A 20,470-nucleotide genomic window follows, 5' to 3' on the forward strand; every position below is an offset into this window, starting at 1 on the left:
AGCTCTATAAAACCCCCTCCTGCCTCCCTCTGGACTGATCTCACTACTGAACATCTGAAAAATGTCTCCCAGACAATCACTGAGCTAATTTTTAGTAAAGAACTTCCCTTCAATGTTTCCGGCCACATAATCCCCTAACCCTGCAGAGCCTGCTTCTGCCTCTTCTCCAAGATTGTCCTAGTTGACACATTGTTTTAACCAGTTCTAGTCTCACACAGCTTACTTCTTCCTACCTTCATTCGAATTTTTCTTGCCTTGAGGACAATGGCTACCCACTATACATATGGCCACTGAGTCTGGTGAGGTTCCACACACAAGAGCAGGGCACTTTGCAACTTCCCACTTTCCCACTTGCACTTTTCTCTTCCCACCAACATCTGCAGCACCACTGGTGTACACTGCCATTTTGACTGCTTGCAGTTTCCTAGTGCCAATTACTCATTTTTACCATGAACATCCAGCCCCCTAAAACTCCTATCCTGCAATGGGATGGCCTGTAGGCTCTTCACTTCTCCCTTGTGCAGAGTCCAACCTGTGCCCCTGCACCACCACCCTCATCTGGTTGATCTCATTCTCATATTAAACAACTTCTCCTTTAATTCCACTTAATCAAAAGTGTAGCTATGGAAACAAGTAAAACTGCAGATACTGGAATCTGAATCAAAAACAGAAATGCTGGAAGAACTCAGCCTGACAAGCAGCATCTGTGGGGAAAAAAACCAGTCAATGTCTAGTGTCAGCAACCTGTTGGGTTAGACTGTTTTAATTAGTTTTTTAACATGCAGAGTGTTTAATACACCTCAAGGAATGGCCACTTCCTAGCTTATTGGTTCGTCCATCAAGTGAATATGTGTGTTCTCATTGGTTGGTTTGGCTACAGGTATCTAATAGGTTTCCTGATTGGACTATTGTTAGCTAAGGAGTACCTCTTATCGCAGGTATAAAAGGTGTCATTTTTTGTTAATGACTCTCTTGCTCTCTTCCCCGCACCCCACCCCCCCGGGTCCTAGGTCATCTTTAGTTCCTTTTGTCTCGACTCATCTCCGAGTAGTAAAGCTAGTGCCATGTGCTCTGTGACTGCTTCTTTGTTTTAAACTTTTCCGATAAAACTTTGTGAAGCACCAAGTTGTTTTTCAACTCGTTCCTGGACTCCTGAAAGAACCTGCGGATTTGAAAATCACTGGATCTGACAAACCCTTCCTCATAACTGGGGGGAGAGTGGAGGGTTTACAGTTTTCCAAGCAGAGCTGGGGCTTGGGAGGAGTGAGCTGTAAGACAAAAGCTTGTATGGAGATTGGTTAAGACAGAACAGCTGATAAGGAACATGAGTACTGGATATTAGCAAGACATTTTAAAGAAAAGAGGTGAGAAAGGTACATAAGCATGATAATGGCAAATGACCTGAAATTGGAAAATTCAATGTTCATTTCAGAAGGTTGCAAAGTGCCCTGCTCTTTGTGGGTATAGTGATACCCATATAGTGGATACACAAACACCCGGACAGATCAATTATGACAATAACCATGTTTGATGTACCAAGTAGCAAAATAGCCAGTCTGGAATTTCCTCTGATCTCATTCTGGGGATCAGAGACAAGGGCCCTTTTTATCTATGTCACAGTGGTGAAAATATCTTAGCATTTCAATATAGTGGGTAGCCATTGTGCCATTGTGGGTATATAGTGGCTACCCATATAGTGGGTAGCCATTGTCCTCAAGCAGTTAGCCATTGATGGTGATCAGAACATAGAGGGTACAGCTAACTAGTGCAAGGTGAAGGTAGCTCGCAAACTACTTGAACAATTAAGAACTGAAATCCCTTCTAATTCTGACATAATTCTCCAATCTGAGGTGCAGTCTGCAAGGCAATATGGGTGAGGTCAATCAACTACTGCCATATTGGAAAACCCACAAGATTGGAGTATCTTTGTGTATGCAGTTCTCTTGCCTTCCAGCTAAGAAGGAAATAAATTTGCCTTTGTCACCTCACAGATGCAGCATGCTAAAACAGGTTGAGATTGTGAGGGAACAGCAGCCATTGTAAGGGAGTATTAAAGTGCAAGGTATAGTAGCCAGTAATGCAAACAAGAAGTGGTCTTCAAATTTCTTTCAAACATAACCTACAAGCAGCAATCACTTTTGACAGCTCCGTAAAGAAACACAACCTTCTATGATGGGGACACAAGAGACTGCAGATGATGGAATCTAGAGCAACACACAAGATACTGGAGGAACTCAGCGGGTCAGGCACCATCTCTGGAGGGAAATGGACAGTCAACGTTTCGGGTTGAGAACTTTCATCTGTACTCCATGGTGGGGAGGGACATAACCCTCCCCACCATCGAGGACATCTTCAACAGGCGGTGCCTCAAGAAGACAGTATCCATCACTAAGGACCTGCACCATATGGAACATGCCCTCTTCTCGTTACTACCATCGGAGAGGAGACAGAGGAGCCTAAAGACCTACATGTAACAATTCAGAAACAGCTTCTTTCCCTCCGCCATCAGATTTCTGAATAGTCCATGAACTCATAAACGCTACCTTGTTATTCCTTTTTTTTCACTACTTATTTATTTTTGTAATTTATAGCAACCTTTTGTCTTTGCACTGTACTGCTGCTGCAAAACAACACATTTCACATCATATAAGTTCGTGATAAATCTGATTCTGATTCTGATCTGTGAGAAGAGAAACAAAGTTAATATTTCCGGTCAAACATGCAGACAATATGTTAAATGGACTATATTGAAACCCCAGCCACAACGTTACACTAGATGAAGGCCTAGGCATCAGAAATATTGAAATGCTAAGATATTTTCACCACTGTGACATAGATAAAAGGGGCCCTTGTCTCCGATCCCCAGAATGAGATCAGAGGAAATTCCAGACTGGCTATTTTGCTACTCGGTACATCAAACATGGTTATTGTCATAATTGATCTTTCAGGGTGTTTGTGTATCCAAGCAGCAACCCATCACAATACTGTGGTAAAAGAAGGATGTTTTAGCTGCCTGGGTTTTATCCTCAGAATCTTTGGAATATCAGTATGAATGACCTGGCCTCAACAAAGGTATCTGAATATTTAGAGTTTGTCCTGTCAGTTAATATGTGCTCCCATTGCAGCCATCTATGGAACCATTTGACTATGTCCAAAATATTGAAGTAAACTGACAATTGTAATTCTAGAAATTGTGTTTAATCACCGTAGAAAATGTCACTTTTTCGGTAGATTGGTTTGAAGGTGCTTGTGAATCAGCTAGTTCAAAATAGAAGACACAAGAGATTGCAGATGCTGGAATCTGGAGCAAAACACAAACTGCTGGAGGAATTTAGCAGGTTAAACAGCATCTGTTTGGGGAGAGAAATTGTGAATGTCTTGGATCGAGGCCCTTCATCAGGACATATGCTGGATCTTGACCTGAAATGTTGACAATTCGTTTCCCCCATAGATGCCTCTCAACCCGCTGAGTTCCTCCAGGAGTTTGTTCTTTTTTAGTTCAAAATAGGTACAGTTAAAAAATAATGTATCATTAGTGACCTCTCCGGTTAAAAAAGATCCTGTTAAGAAGTAGTCATTCAGCATATTAAGTACCTCCATTTCACTTTCATGTAAATCCATTAGGAATTTATCTCCCTTCATCACTACCCATTTGCTATTATGTAATAGTATTCTATCATATTACACTACTGTGCCTGAATCTTTTATTCCTTCCTTCTCTCCTTACCTTTGATCCATCCCCCAGTGGATCTGCTCTCCCCTCCTCCCCCACACCTGCCTATCACTATCTCTTACCTGCATCTACCTATCACCACGTTATGCCCACCCTCCCCTCTTTTGTCCACCTATCACTGCTCTGCTTTTCCCTCCTATATATTGGGCTTCCCCTTTTCCTATCTTCAGTTCTGAAGAAAAGTACTGACCCGAAACATTGACCGCCTGCTTTTCTCCACAGATGCTGCCCGGCCTGCTGAGCTCCTCCAGCATCATAGTGTTTTTCATCTAGATTCCAGCATCTGCAGTCCTTTGTTTCTCTAGTATTTCCTTCCAATATGACCTGAGAGCAGGTTTCCATGCTCCATGATGGAATAGAAGGATTAATTAATCTCTTTACACTTAATACCCATAAAAAATGGCCTGACTGACATTGAAAGCAGTCTAAGATGAGTATAATGTTCTATATCCTTTGCAGTTCAATGCCCAAATTCACTGCACCACCAGTCTGTACTGTAATACATTTATTGACTGTTTAAAGTCACACATATTGACTGTAAAAGTGCTCCAAAATGTCACATTGAGATTAAAGATTTTCAGTTCCACCATGCAGCCATCATTTTTTGGCCATTAAATGAAATCTATTGGTATAATCATCACATAATAACAACAGAGGAACATGCTTTCATTTTAACTGAGAGCTATTAAGGAGGTGTTGGCTTTAACACAGGTGAAATAAAAGTAGTACCCCAATTGTTTTACTGTAATATCTATTCATTACAAAACTATTCTCAAAATATACTTAACTCCAATATTAAGCTAAGGTTTGTTGACTTTATTTACTCAGAAGATAATGGGTTTCTTAATTAATAACAGCATTATCAGTTCAAGTTGAAATGCATTGTTTGTTCTATGGCATAAATTTATTATGGGAGAATCCCCAAAGTCAGGGGCCGTGGAGGCTGTCACTTTCCTTTCAGGGCGCAAAGAAGCATGCCTGGTCCCACTGAGGAAAGTTTTAGACCTATTCAAAAAGTTTTTGTCTTTGGAACAATTGTTAAGTAGCTTCTGTCCAGCAGGAATTAACCATTTTAACGGGACAGTATCAAGTTTCCATTATGCAAAGAGGGTTAAAATCAAATGTGATGTACCTGTCTCAGATCTCCACTCCAGAGAGAAGGAAATAAAGCAGAAATACATAAAAATGTGGTTAACATAAATAGAAATGAAGGTTGAGAAAATAAGGAAGATATATTGTCTCAGAATTTTCTGGAGCTAGGTATTTTGGTATGAGTTCTTTATGCTGCAACTTCAATTAATTTTGCATTAGAAATTGCTGTAATTGCAAAATGATAGCAATTTAATAAGATCAGCAGGGCATCTCGGTTATTGGAATGTTTCTCTTCTTAACCAATTAAATATAATGTAGTTCTGAAGTGGTAGCTTGAAGATTATTAATATATTATTAAATTATTTGCAGGACACTGTTCTGCGTATTCTTACCAATGGAACATTACACAAAAACATGATTGAGATAGTCTCCTTCCAGGGTTTTATTTTTATTTTTTTAAATTCAGGAATTGAAGACAGTAACAGCTATTTAAGTTATGACAAGTTGCAGGAAACCACATATGATGATATTCTATGCTGATTAGGAATAATTCGTATTTTGCCAGTCAGTTACCAAACAGCATATTATCAGTGACATTTTTGTCTAGTTTTGCACTTTTCAATCTGTGCTCTTTGTGTTTCATTTCAGTGTTATGATTTGGTTGCATCCCCTGATGCACATGAAGGATTAACTTCTTATTATAGTTTTCCAAGTATGATTTGCATCAATGTTATGCAGAACAATTATCATTGATTAGCCATGGGCACATCCTCCCACTTTCTCCAAACTAAAGGTATAGCCACGGGCACTCACATGGGCCCCAGCAGCTACGCCTGCCTTTTTGTCAGCTACATGAAACAGTCCATGTCCCAAGCCTACACTGGTAATGCTCCCCAACTCTTTCTCCGCTACATTGACAACTGCATTGGTGCTGCTTCCTGCACCCATACTGAGCTCGTCAATTTCATCAACTTTGCCTCCAATTTCCGCCCTGCCCTCAAATTTACTTGGTCCATCTCCGACACTTCTCTCCCCTTTCTGGATCTCTGTCTCCATCCCCAGAGAGAAATTAACCACAGACATCTTTTACAAACCACTGACTCCCACAGTTATCTTGACTACACCTCTTCCCACCCAGTCACTTGCAAGGATGCCAACCCCTTCTCCAAGATCCTCTGTCTCCACTGCATCTGTTCCCATGATGAGGTTTTCCATTCTAGGACATCTGAGATGTCCTCCTTTTTAAGTAAACAGGGTTTCCCTTCCCTCACCATCAATGCTGCCCTCACCTGCATCGCCTCCATTTCCTGCACGTCTGCCCTCAACCCATCCCCTCCTGACATAACAGGAATAGGGTTCCCCTTGTCCTCACCTACCACTCCACAAGTCTCCACATCCAACACATCATTCTCTGCAACCTCCGCTAGCTCCAAGGGGATCCCACCACTAGGCACATCTTTCCCTCTCCCCCCCCCCTTTCTGCTTTCTGTAGGGATCGCTCATCGCTCTCTCTGCGACTCCCTTGTCCACTCGTCCCTCCCCACTGATGACCCACCCAGCACTTAACATTGCAACCACACTAAGTGCTACACCTGTCCCTTCACCTCCTCCCTCACCACCATTCAGGGCCCTTGACAGACCTTCCAGATGAGGCAGCGCTTCACTTGTTAATCCAAGGGTGTCATTTATTGCACTCGTTGCTCCCAGTGCGGCCTCCTGTACATCGGTGAGACCCGATGCAGATTGGGTGACCGCTTCGTCGAGCACCTTCGCTCCGTCCACTGCAAAAGCAAGGATCTCCCAGTGGATATCCACTTCAATTCTACATCGCATACTGACATGTCTCTCCATGGCCTCCTCTACTGCCATGTTGAGGCCAGGTGTAGGTTGGAGGAACAACACCTCATATTTCGCCTTGGTAGTCTCCAACTTGACAGCCTCAACATCGATTTCTTTAATTTCCGGTAACCCTTCCCTCTTCCCTCCCCCCCCTTTTTTTGCTCCCTCCCCTTTGTCTTCCCTCATTCCTGTGGCCCCCTCCCCTTTCTCTTTCCCCTTCCCCCACCCTCATGACCTGCCTATCCCTTCCCCTGCCCTCATAACCTGCCCATCTTTTCCCCACCTCCTTCCCTTCATTCCATGGTCCAATGCCCTCTCCTACCAGATTCCTTCTTCTTCAGCCCTATCACCTCTCAGCGTCTCACATCTCCTCCCTCCCCCACCCTCCTACCTCCTCTCTCTCACCTGGACTCACCTATCATCTGAACTCACATATCACCTGCCTGCGTGTGCTCCTCTCCTTCTTATTCTGGCTACTGCCCTCTTCCTTTCCAGTCCTGATGGAGGGTCTCAGCCTGAAACATAGACTGTTTATTTCTCTCCACAGATGCCGCCTGACCTGCTGAGTTCCTCCAGCATTTTTTGTGTGTGTTGCTCCAGATTCCAGCACCCGCAGAATCTCTTGTGTCTATCATTGATTGGTAACTGGTTTCAAAGTTAAAGGCAATGGGAAGGATTAATAACGCTGATAGTGTGGTTCTTAGGCTGTAAAATAACAGCACCAACCTTCTGCACTCATGCAATTTCCTGGCAATCATGGGGAGGCTCACAATCTTGACAGACAAACAGTGGAACAGTTTTCAGTAATTTACAACTCATGCTGTAATGAAACAGAGGAATCTAGGAGTACAAGTGCACAGTTCGTTAAAAACAGTGTCACAGGTAGACAGGGTGGTGAAAAAGGCATTTAGCCTGCTGGCTTTCATCAGTCAGGGCATTGAGTGTAGGAGTTGGGACATTATGTTGCAGTTATATAAATAGTTGTTGAGGCCGCACTTGGAGTACTGCGTACAGTTTTGGTCATCCTGTTATAGTAAAGACGTGGTTAAACTAGAAAGAATGCAGAGAAGATTTACGAGGATGTTGCCAGGACTATAGGGCCTGAGTTATAGGGAGAAGTGGCCAGGCTAGATCTTTATTCCTTGGAACGTAGGAGAATGAAGAGGGACCTTAATAGAAATGTTTAAAATTATGAGAGGCTTAGATAAGGTGGACAGTAACAGTCTCTTTCCCAGTCCAAAACTAGGGGGCATACAGGGTAAGAGGGAAAAGATCTAAAAGGGACCTGAGACGCAACTTTTCACGCAGAGGGTGGTGAGTATATGGAACGAGCTGCCAGAGGAAGTGGTTGAGGCAGGTACAATAGTATAATTTAAGAAGCACTTGGATAGATACGTGCAGGGGCAGGGCTTAGAGGGATATGGACTGAACACAGGAAATTGGGACTAGCTGCCTTGGCACCATGGTCAGCATGGACTCGTTGGGCCAAAGGGCCTGTATCTGTGCTGTATTGCTCTATGATCCTATGACTCCATGAGGTGATGTTTTATGTCACCTGAAAGGCACACAGTGTTTCTGGATTTTAATATCTCATCCGAGTAACTGCTCTTCTGGCACTGCAGCACTCCTTACACTGTACTGGAGTCTCAGTCCATTTTTTTTGCTCAAGTTTCTGGTGTGAGTGCTATCAACTGAGCCATGGCTGCAACAGAAAGCAGAAGAGGGAAAATGGTGTGAGAGAAAGAACCTACATTTCTACTATGCCTCTCGTTGTCAGAACGTTTCAAAATTTCTTCACAACCAACAAATTGCAGTTTGACTTGCAGTCACCATGAAAGTAGGCAGTCAATTTGTACACAGTAGTGTTATAGGTCGCAATGATAAATGGCTTTTAATATGCTTTTGGTGGTACTGAGTGAGGAAATGGCATTAGTCCCGACAACCGGGTACGATCTTATTTGAAGCATGACGAATGTGTATATGCAGCTATCTCCAGGTACTCAATAACCTGCTGTCTAGTTTATGTGATCAGATGTTAGAATGGGGCTTAAATAACTACCCTTGGACTCAAAAGTAAGAATGTTTCTGCTGAGACAAACTGACATTTTGGAAAGAAACAATTAAAATTTTCTACAGCAGAAACAAGACAGAATTTCTCTGTCAAGAAAAGAACCATAAAATGGATTTTTCTCACCAAAGGAGGGGGACTTGGATGGAATGTTTGCTTGCTGACCTAAACCAGCAGTCTCTGATCTATTTTCCTAATGCTAAATGAATTGCAGCTTTGGCAGTCCCATTATACAAAGAGAGCATGTGACTGATGGTCATTAAACTGTAGTATGGAATGCTCCTAGAAAACAAATAAGGGAAAAACACTAGAAAAATCTTAAATAACTTTAAAATTAAGACTCCTAATGAATGAAAAGCCTTTGTAAATGATGCAGGATCCAATGAAAGTCCCCCACCAGGACCTACCCCAAATTTTGCTACAAGTAGGCTTTCTGTTGCTATCTGTACGATTCTTTTATTGTAATCTCTGAGGTCAGAGAACTTGAGATGGGAGCCAGGTTTCTCAGATATTGCTGCCCCATCATTACTTAAATCTCATGAGATGGTCAAGAGTAGATAGCTGAGACCTACTTGGGAGCATCAAGAAAATAAATGGTAGTGTTCACGATGATGAAGATTTGGCCACAGGTATTTCACTCATTTTCTAGTACTGTAACACAATAATTCAGATCAAAATCCAGTCTGAGGGGGGGGTGGGGGGGGGGGGGGGGGGTGGGGGAGGGGCAGCAACCCAACTATGTATGTTGAAAGAGATATTGGGAGTCAGAAAAGATTAGTAACTGGAGAGAGAGCCACATTTTTTTCATCCTGTCACTAAATACTGCCACTATAGCTATTTAGAGGAACAATGAAAAGCAAGCAATGAGATAAGAAACAGAATAAATTAAACATTGGTGGACTGTGAAAATTTGAGAAATGTTTCTTCTACCTTTTGTCAGTAAGCAATGTCACAAAATAAAACATGAAATGTTGCATGGCATATCATTCTTATCATTATAAGACAAATTCATTGTTGCAGTTCTCCCAAAATAATGTTATTCTAATGAAAATCCCATAAAGATAGAATGAAACAACTTTGTACATTTCTGGGTATCTTTGCGCATATCACTAACATTGTCAGCTCTCTTTTATGGGCAGACTAGTTATTCTATTGAATCAAGAGGGGTTTATTAAGAACCCCGATGAGTACCCCAGCTATTTAGTATTGTTTTGAACCTAAAAATCCATTATGTATTTGACTGCAACCCCAAATAACGTGAAGAGTAGTTCAATGCCTCAGATTCATCACCAGCAAGATTTTCAACCACACAGATCAGACAAGTGTCGGCCACTCTTAACTCGCAGACCAACTAGCTTTTGCTAATGCCGATTGCTCAGGAACAATGACTTTTAAAGGGCTAGTTACAGTCAATTTACCTTCATAGCTAACTGCCTAAGGATGAAGGTGACACCTGGAATTGATGATTAAAAAAGTCCTCTTACCAATCTGAACGTCAATAGTATCATCAGTGTGAAGTCTCGCAAAAATATGAACATTATTCCTCGTTGTCCATACACGTGTCGCTTTTCACACCTACCTATACCTGCATCATCTTTAATTCATCTCATCAAAGACTGAATACCATCATGGCAGGTTGTCCTTTCCATTTATAAATCTTATAGGTGCTCATCAAATGGTCCATATGTGAACATTTGCTGTCATATTAGTTAAAGATGTTTAGGATCAGAACAATACAGTATTTCCTTATGGAACAAGAGGCCATTCAGTCCACTGAGTCTATGCCAGCTTTCAGAGCACTTGCATCAGTCCCATTCTCTGACTTGTTTCGCTGTAACCTATCTTCTCACAGACAATAATTCCCTTCTGATTCTCCTGCCATTCACTGACACTCGGCCCACCAATTATCTACTAACCCACAAATCTATGGGATGTGGGAGGACATTGGAGCACCAGAGGAAGTCCATACTGTCACAGGGAGAACATGCAAACTTCACAGACAGCACCAGCGGTCAGGACTGAACCAGATGTGGTGCTTTTTTTGTCTTTTAAAAATCTCACTGTCCAGTGCCCTCCATGTCCATCCCAAATAACTCCCTGAGATATTTAAATGGTGTGCGATTGAAATATGTTGGTGTTCAGAGGGACCTGAATGCCATTGTACACAAGTCACTGGGCAGTGAGACACTTGATCATTCCTCTTGATTCAATGGAATATATAGTTAGAAGTATAAATCATGCACTTTAATTGATTAAAAATAAACTCAGTATCCTTACAGTTGCATTAGAAAATGCAGGCAAACAAACTTTTTAGATCTACACAATTATAGACCAAACATCATACTTTGAGAGCTACACTCGTCCTGATGCTCAGCAAAAAAACATCATCAAGTACATCTATCCATTTCTATACTTCTAAGAACTTAACAAATAGAAGCAGACAGGCAATTTGGCCTCTTCTGTCTGCTTTGTTATTCAATAAAGTCATAGGTGTTTTATTTACCTCAGCTACTGTCCTGTAAAACTGTAACCACCTTCTATTTCCTTATTAAAATACATCAATTCCTGTTTCTGTCTTCAGTGACCAAGCCCTCTTGGTTAGGGAATTCCAAAGACTTACCATTCACTGGGCAAAGAAATGGCTCATTTATCTCATGAATGGCCAATCCCTTATACAGAGATGGTGACTCCTGTTTCCAATGGTTCAGCCAGCGAAAACATCAACTCCATATCTACCCTGTCAAGTCACTTAAGAATTTTGTATGCTTCAATGAGATCATCTCTCATTTTTCTAACTCAAGAGTACAGTCCTAGCTTCACCTCTCCTCATTCAACAAACTAGCCCATCCAGGAATCCATCCAGAAATCCTTTGCTGCATTCACTCTTTTACCAGTATATCCTTCCTCATGTAGGTAGACCAAACCTGTACATAATATTCTGATGGAGTCTCACCAGCGTTCTATATAATTGGAGCAAGACATCTCTTCTCTTGTATTCAAATGCTCTTGCAAGAAAGGCCAATATACTATTATCTTTCTTAATTGCTTGTTGAATCTTCATTTAACTTTCAATGGATCGGGGTACCCAGTGCAAGGATACCCAGTTCCCTCTGAATATCAACATCTTTCAAACTCTCACCATCAAGAAAAGCACAGCCTTCCTATTTTTTTCTAACAAATTCTAATATTCTTCTTCCAACAGTGACTACTGATGTCTCTCAACCACAAGGCCTGAAGCATAGACTGTATTTCTGATGTTTAGCAAGTAGTTGTGTAATCACAAAATAGAGATCCTCCTCACATTTTCAAAGAGATCACAACTCATTGGCTACTAGCTTTCAAGGTGTCACTTTATATTCAACTTCTAAGAAAATCCTGTCTCAACAGCAAGACACCATTATAAGCCTGTGAATCATCGACACGTCCACTATTATTGCTATGATTATATTATGCTTCAGAGTTTCCACTGGCAGCACTGATTGTCCTCTGATAGCAGACTATAAAGTAGCCCATGCAACTCCATTTGGCCTGATGTCTTGGCATCCTATACTGTCCTCATACAACCATGCTCACTGTCCTCTCACTTGAATAATGCTGTGAAACTTTTCTGAAGAATGGATAAGCATCACAAAAGAATAGAACATTTTACTTCTGTAGCGCAATGTGATAGGGTGCGGGTTGTGTCCACTTACACAGGCATGCATTGAAGTGATAGCTGCACAAACATTCCAGTGCAGCCAGCTGACATACCTTGGTTATGTAAAAGTAAGGAACAGAGCGACATAAGCCATGAGCTGAACTTAACAGCCAACTAAATTAAGTGGCTTCAATCAGCATGAGATGTACAAATGGATCAACAGCAAATTTACAAGAACTTTGGTTGTAAAGGAAAGTTACTAAAACAATGAATCAAAACCTGCACACCTCCAGTGCCTCTAAAGGATTTCACATAAGTTTAGAAACCCTATCGTTATCTATGAGAGGTTGCTGGAGGTTTGGCTCCCTTCCAGGTTCTGAGCTACAGGTGTCCCCTGGAATATGCATGAAGACCTCATGCTCTTGACAGGTTGGCTCCAGGCTGCAAGGTACCAACTAGTTTGTCTGTTGTGTAAAGAAACTGGCTTGGGCGTATTGGCAAGAAGAGAGTGTATTGCTCGAGAGCCACAGGAAATATCCTGTCATGCTAGGCACTAAAGTCTCTATTCCTCCATGGCCAATCAGACTCACAGCAACAGCTGTGTATGCACCTGGTGTTGCCCAAATTGCCTGTCTGTCTTCATAGCCTCCGGAACCTCACCAAGGCCAGCAAGCAGACCCTCGGACATGGCTGTCCGCTTCCTGACAGTAACACCGACACCCTGCAGAACAGCAGTCTCTGGCAATCAGCCTGCTGCTGATACAGGGCTAGTTGAGTTCTGGAGGACTAGAACTGTACCTCAATGGAGGCAGAAGTCTGTCCCTCAGCTGTTATGTTTCCTCGGTATTGTCATTGCTTATTACAGAGAGCAAATCATTCCCAAAGTGCTACTGAGGTTCTCCCAGCTCTACACCAGATCCTGAGAGAACACAAAACTGGACTTATCAGGGGAACGGAATCATCATGAGAATCCTGAAAGGGCATCTGAACCTTAGCGCTAAGAAAGGAGCCAGACTTCAAACAGTTTGGCGGCAGCCACGGGGAGATGTCACACAGTTATGGTAGGGTTTCCAAGCTTATGTGGAGTTGGTTTGACAGGCCACGTATTCTCCGGGCATTTTAGATAATCTATCCAAGAGCCTTTTCTCAAATATCTTCCTACTGTGGGACTCATTGGATCTGAGTGAGCACAACTGATCGGACAAATTCTGTGGAGCTGAGACAGTAGCTTCCCTTTATCTACTGCCTGACTGCAACCCAGCAGAGCCAGGTGTTTCCCCTCATGAAGTGCTCCCCTCTAATCTAATCTGTTCCATTGTAGTGTCAGTGTCTGATATGGCCCTCACACAGAAAGTGGCAGAGGAAAGCACGTGGAGTACAGCAGAGGAAGGAAAAGAGAGGCATGCAAAGCAACAGGGAGAGGAAGAGAGGAAAACACAGGTGCACCTCAAGGTTGCATGCTTAGACCCCTGCTCTCCTCTCTATATACACATAACTGGCTTAGCACAACTCCAATGCCATAGACATATTCACCGACAACACACACTGTCGGACAAATCACAGGTGGTGATGAGTCAGCATACAGGAGCAAGAGAGCGCACCTGGTTGAGTGGTGCCACACCAACGACATCTTGTTCACGTCAGTAAAACTGAAAAAGCTGATTGTTGACTTCAGGAAGTGGAAGGAGGGTGAACATGCACCAGTCCTACATTGGAGGGTCCAGTGGTAGAGAGGGTCACAGCTTTAAATTCCTGGGCGTTAACATACCGGATTACCTGTCCTAGGCCCAGCACATAGGTGCAATCATAAGGACAAGCACGACAGCATATTTACTTTCTTAGAATGTTAAGGAAGTTCAGCATAGCAACCGAACGCTCTAACAAACTTCTGCAGATGTACCTGTTGAGAGTATCCCGACTGGTTGCATCGTGTGTCTGGTATGGCAATTTGAATGCGCTAGGAATGTAAGAGCTGCAGAGAAGTTAGTGGGACTCAGCCAGTACATTCAGCAGATAACACAAAGATTGACAGTGTTGTGAAAAGCAAGGAGGGTTGTCCAAGACTAAAGCAGACAGATGTAGTGAACTCTGCCCAATACATCTCGGGCATATCCCTCCCCACCATCGGTAGTATCTACAGAACGAGCTGCCTCAAGAAGGCAATATCCATCATCAAAGATCCCCACCATCCAGGCCATGCCATCTTTTCGCAGATACCATTGGGCAGGAGGTACAGAAGCCTGAAGTGTCATACCACCAGGTTCAAGAACAGCTACTTCCCTTCAACCATTCGGTTCTTGAACCAACTGGCACAACCCTGACCACTACAGTTTAGCAACACTATGGCCACTTTGACAAATTTGCACTAAAATGGACTTTGTTCTTTTTTTGTTCTAATTGTGCTCTTTCTTGTTAAAAATGTGTGTAATTTATGTTTTTGTTTTTCTTGTGAATGCTGCTTATATGATGCTATGTGCCTGTGATGCTGCTGTAAGTTTTTCACTGCATCTGTGTATACATGTACTTGTGCATTTGACAATAAATTTGACTTTGACTTTGACTGTGACAAAAGGTAGCAGGAATAGGAAGGGTGGCATGTGAACAGCAGCAGGGAGAGAGAGAAGCACATAGAGAGCCACCAGGAAAAAGACAGGAGAGAGTCATGCTGAACAGCAGGGAGAGCAAGAAAGGGAGGGAGTCACACTGGGCAGAGGGCAATGGAGTGGGGAAGAACATGGGGAAAAGGTAAGGGAAGGAGAAGGGAGAAGGGAGGTGGAAGCAGCTTATGTATGTGAATAAGTTATAAGGAAAGGCATTAGCAGGACAAAATGGAGAGGAAGGCAAGAGCTACTGATGCAATGAAGAAGTCTAAAGCTGCAAGAATTCACCTTGATCAATCTTGGAACATTATGATATTTTTTGAGACACTGGTTAGCACTGTGGGTTATGTTGCTAGTACAGACCTCATTGGCAACCTCTGTCAATATCACGTGCAGGTAGTCCTTGAGGGACGCCTTGGCCTCGGCCCCATTGAACAAAGGACATCCCTTGAGAGCAAACTCGTCCATCAACCTCTTTGGGCCTTTCTATAATTCCTGCTCTCTTGAAGAACAGTCACCTCCAAGTAATCATCACTGTCCAAGCTGGAAGAATGCTACCGGTGTTGATGTGCATATCATTAAGGGCTGACTTTTGAGGATTCAGCTCTATTGCTAATGCCAGTGATTGTGAGTAGGTGAATTAGACATTTTGTTTCTGAAACGCCATGTTGTTACATGAGTGAGCCTAGCTGTGCTGCTTCTTACATCATACTGTGAAACATTGCGACCTTTTCAGAAAATACACTGAACAATTTCTAGGCCAACATTTCATATAATTTTTTGTAAGCAGGCTGATAAGAAATGCTAGTTACATGCTAATTATAAATTAGATAAATACAAAGAGACAAAATGCATGGAGCAGCACCAACCACTGTTAATGGCACTTTTTGACCTCACTAAAGTCTTCAACTCTGTCAACCAAGAGGGACCATGGAGCATCCTCCTCAAATCTGGCTGATCGCAGAAATTCAGCTTCATCTTACATCCGTTTCATAATGCGTGCAAGCTGTGATCTTAACCAATGGGTCCACAACAGATCAGTGCAGACTGTGTCAAATAAGGCTGCATCCTCATCCCAACACTTGTTCAACCTTCGCTGCACTCCACTTCCAACAAGCTTCCCTCTGGTGGAGCTAATCTGCAGGATAATGGGAAACTGTCCCATCCACTCAGATCAAAGGTCACTCCAACATCATTATTAGAACCACAGTACACAGGTGATGCTTGTGTTAACACACATTTGGAGGCTCCGCATCCTCATTAATTCATTCACTGATGTATACAAGAGGATGGGTCTGACACTAAACACTTTTCCCACTGTAACGGAACCCCCTCTGGCACTAAAGGTCCTAACAAGATCCTGAGAAACGTGCATCACTCTCCACATATTGGAAGCCACCTCCCAGTGGAGGCAGTGATGAAATTCACCATTGCCTTCAGTGCACCAGCACAGCCTTTAGCTATCTAAGGAAAAGTGTCTAAAGATGAAGACTTCAAGCCCAGCTAAAAACTCATGATCTAGTGAGCAGCACTGATCACTGTCCTCCTGCATGCTTCTGAAACTTGGACTACCTACAGCAGACACCTCTACATACTGGAGAGATATCACCAATTCTGTCTGCAAAATGCTCCAAATCCACCAGGAGAATGTGAACTATGAGAAATCCTCTCTTAGGGCAGTATCCCCAGCATTGAAGCCATAATTACACTCATTTGGCTCGGTTGGGCAGGCCACATACTTGTACGCCTGACACCAGACTCCCAAAACAAACATTCTAGTCCAGGCTCTATTATGACAACAGATTACAGGCAGAAAGAGCAAAAGATTGAAAGGTGTTCTCAAAGCTTCAACAAAAAAGTGCAATTCCTTCTAATTCCTGGGAATCCCTTCCCCATGACTGCTCAAAGCGGCAAAAGTGCAATCATTTTGGCATTGAGAACCTTGAGACCATGCATCAAGATAACACAGAAGCCCAGTGTAAATGACAGAAAGAGCACATCACCTTCTAACCTACCGAAATGCCCACCCCATCAAACATCTCCTGCTCCACCTAAGGCAGAGTCTGTAGGTCTCACATTGTCCTCATCAGTCACTTCAAAATCCATAGAACTGAAGTGGAAGCAAGTCAGTCATGGTCCTGAGAGACTGCCACAGAGGAAGAGATAATTACAAACTAAAAGACAAGGGATAAGAGAGAATAGAGAGAAAATGGGAGGATTGGGCAGACGGAAATAAATTATTTGATTAGAAATTGTTTTAAACATTTACAGTACTTTAAAAAGTTATGGTTAATTCCACATAAATAAAGCTGCTCTGGGGATTTCAGTAGCTTCATTGTTTTTGTATGACAGAGTGTGTGCTGAAAACTTAAAACAATGCTCAGCCCTCAGAGACTGGATTCCTAAGTGTTGCCAAGACTTTGTTAAATCTATTTAAAATGCAGATTTGGCTTTTCACAACAAAAGTGAAGTTCCTCTTTTAATTACGAGTAGATTATTATCCATTGTTTATAGACACTAATAAAATTATGGGTATAGACTGTTTAGAAACATTTTGAGATTGTGATTTTGATAAAAGAATAACAACCATTCATAAAGCCCTTCTCAAAACCTCAGAGGATCCCAAAGTGATTTAAAATCATGAAGTACTTTGAAGTAGTTGTACTGCAGGAATTATGGTAGGCAATTTGCCTACAACAAGGCCTCACAAAAAAGGTGCTAGTGCTCAGTTATTTATTTTAGTAAGATTGGTTAAGGAAAGACTATTGCCTGGAACACCGGGGAGAACATTCCAATCTTCTCCAAAATAGTTCAATGGGATCTTTCACATTCATCAAACGGAGCAGGCAGGATACTTTCTTAATGTCTGATCTGAAAGATGGCTTCACTGACAATGTGGCTCTCTCTCAGTTCTGCACTGGAGTCTCAGCCGTGATTTTGTGCTCAGATGCAAGAATCAATTAGACATGGTTCAATGATTAAGATGAAAATACAACTACTACTGCTTTTTGTTAAAAGAGGAGATTCACCATCCAGTTAATTCTCTGGATACCAGCATCCATAACACACAAATACAAGAACACATCTTGTCTATTTTTTGACAAAATAGAAACATCAGTAAACATTTTATTTTTATACCTTAGAGAAAAAATGAAATTATAAAATTATTTTATATTTTGTCTTCATTGCCATTGATAAAGTCTAAGTGAGTAAAATGGGACTCCTGCACCATTCCATTCAGTTCAGTGATTCAGTTAGTGACCTACCACTTTAAATCTAGTCTTTGGGTTCAGCTTCAGGATCACAAAGTCGATAAATGACTGCGCCACTCTTGGTATGCCGAGGGAAGACCAGTTTTTGCTCCTTTACACAAGCGTTTTCATTGCTGTCATCCTGTACTGCATGCAATTGTGGAAGATTACTATCTGTTGGTCTCCTTGGAATGAAAACAAGGGTATCACAGTTGTCTTGCAAAGAAATGTTATTTAGAGCACAATATGTTGATTCTTCAGCACATGAACAACAATCATCTGTAGACTGACTACTTGTGTCACAATCATGGTTGAACTGTAGAAGGGCTTGGGAAGCAGCTTCTGAGCAGAATTCATCTATGAAGTCTTTCTGTGTTGGTGGGTCATCTTTTTGGAATTCTTCATCTGTTGTAGATTTAAGTTTATCAATGCTCACTAAATAATAATGTTTTTTGTCGAGTAAGTCCTCATTTGCCATTGGGCACAGTGTCTCCCATTCATTGCTTTGTGAACTGCAACTATCGGCACTTTCAAAATCGTCATCTTTTTCTAAAAGTGAAGATTTTACCGAATCAGATTGGGAACTTGGTGGGAAATTTTTATTAGCTGTGCTTCCACTGTCAGATGATGGCACGCTGTCAACAAAGTACTGACTTGGGGAATCATCCTGAATGTCAGCTTGACCATTCAATGGACAGCTGTTTTCAGATGTTGGTTGAGTCATCTCTTTATTTGGTTCTTTGATTGCACTTAAATTGTTGCCTCCTGGGGGTTTCTTTCCATCAGCTAAACAAAAGCATATATAATTTTAAATTTAGTTTTAAAGAAAGTAAGTAACTGTTTTGTTCCAACTTTTATTCTTCTAAACTAAAACCTTCGAGAGAAAAATTTCTGCTTAACATAGATAATTTGTGACCGGAATCAAATGCTAACACCATTTCCCACCTGAAGTCATCATGATGTGCTCTCAGGCATAACAACAAAGTAGATGCATAATTGCAGAAGCAAGGTTGAGACAGATGGTGATAAATGTACACCACGAAAGTGTTCAGTAAAGGTAATGATAATTTCCTCCAGAATTTAGTTAAAGTCGTAGAACCATAAATAGAACTATGGTATATTGGACCAGTGTCTGTTATGGTCAAGGTCCATACCCTGTCTCAATCTAGCCCCTTATGTTCCTCTGTTTCAATATTAATCCCATAATTTTCTTAATGAAGCAGTTGTACCTCCCTCACCTTTCTTGTGGGAAAACATGGTAACAATCCACCCTATAAACTTTTCTTTTAAACAACTTCTCACATTCCTTGGGTGATACTTTTAAATTGATGATCTCATTTCTTTCACCTCAACCAGAGGAAGATTTGTTTTTGTATTTGTTCACTCCAAACTCTTCATAATTTTAGAAACTTTGATGAAATTCCTCTTAACAATCTATTCTCCAGTAAAAACAATTAATATTTTGGAACTATAGACATGATAGCTGTTTTCATACCCAGCATAATTTCACGTGGACGTGCAGAAAAATACCCTGATTACACAAGCAACACAACTGATGTAGACATACTCCAGGAAATTTTCTAGGCATTGTTTTCCTATCCCTGATATTGTCCCTGAATGGTAAATGAAAATCAAAAAGCTGCAGGTGCTAGTTTTGACAAGGGGTCTTTGACCTGAAACGTTAACTCTGTTTCTCTTTCCATTGATGCTGCTAGCCTGCTGAGTGCTTTCATCATTTTCTGTTCCTGGATTATCCTGAACTGTGTCTTTAGCTTTTATGCCCTTTCTAAATTAGGTTACAAACATAAAAGTAGTGTTTCTAACTGTGGTCTCACAAAACTTTGTACAAACGTGGTATTTCCTTTATTTGATACTCTACACCATTAAATATAAAAAAATGCATTATGACTTTATTCCCACTTATATTTTGAAGGCTAAAACTGTCCTCTGCTATGCCTATTTTACAGCATCAAAATAGACACAAGGGTGTCCAATGTGGTGAGCAGCATCCTATGATCATTCCACTCAGGAAGTGAGTCATGAACTATATAATCTATGATTAGTTTGTAGGTGTCCAGGATGATGGCCTGAAGTTTATATTTGGATCATTACATGTTACTGCATAGGTTCTGTGAAACTGGTCTGTGAATGATCACCATTTGTGTCATGGTTATTTTTCCAGGTAACAGGAATGCTTCACATGGCTTCAAAGCACAGTAGTGTAGCCGTTAGCATAACGCTTTACAGCGC

This window comes from Pristis pectinata, chromosome 3 (genome assembly GCF_009764475.1).
Source record: "Pristis pectinata isolate sPriPec2 chromosome 3, sPriPec2.1.pri, whole genome shotgun sequence".
NCBI classification, from domain to species: domain Eukaryota; kingdom Metazoa; phylum Chordata; class Chondrichthyes; order Rhinopristiformes; family Pristidae; genus Pristis; species Pristis pectinata.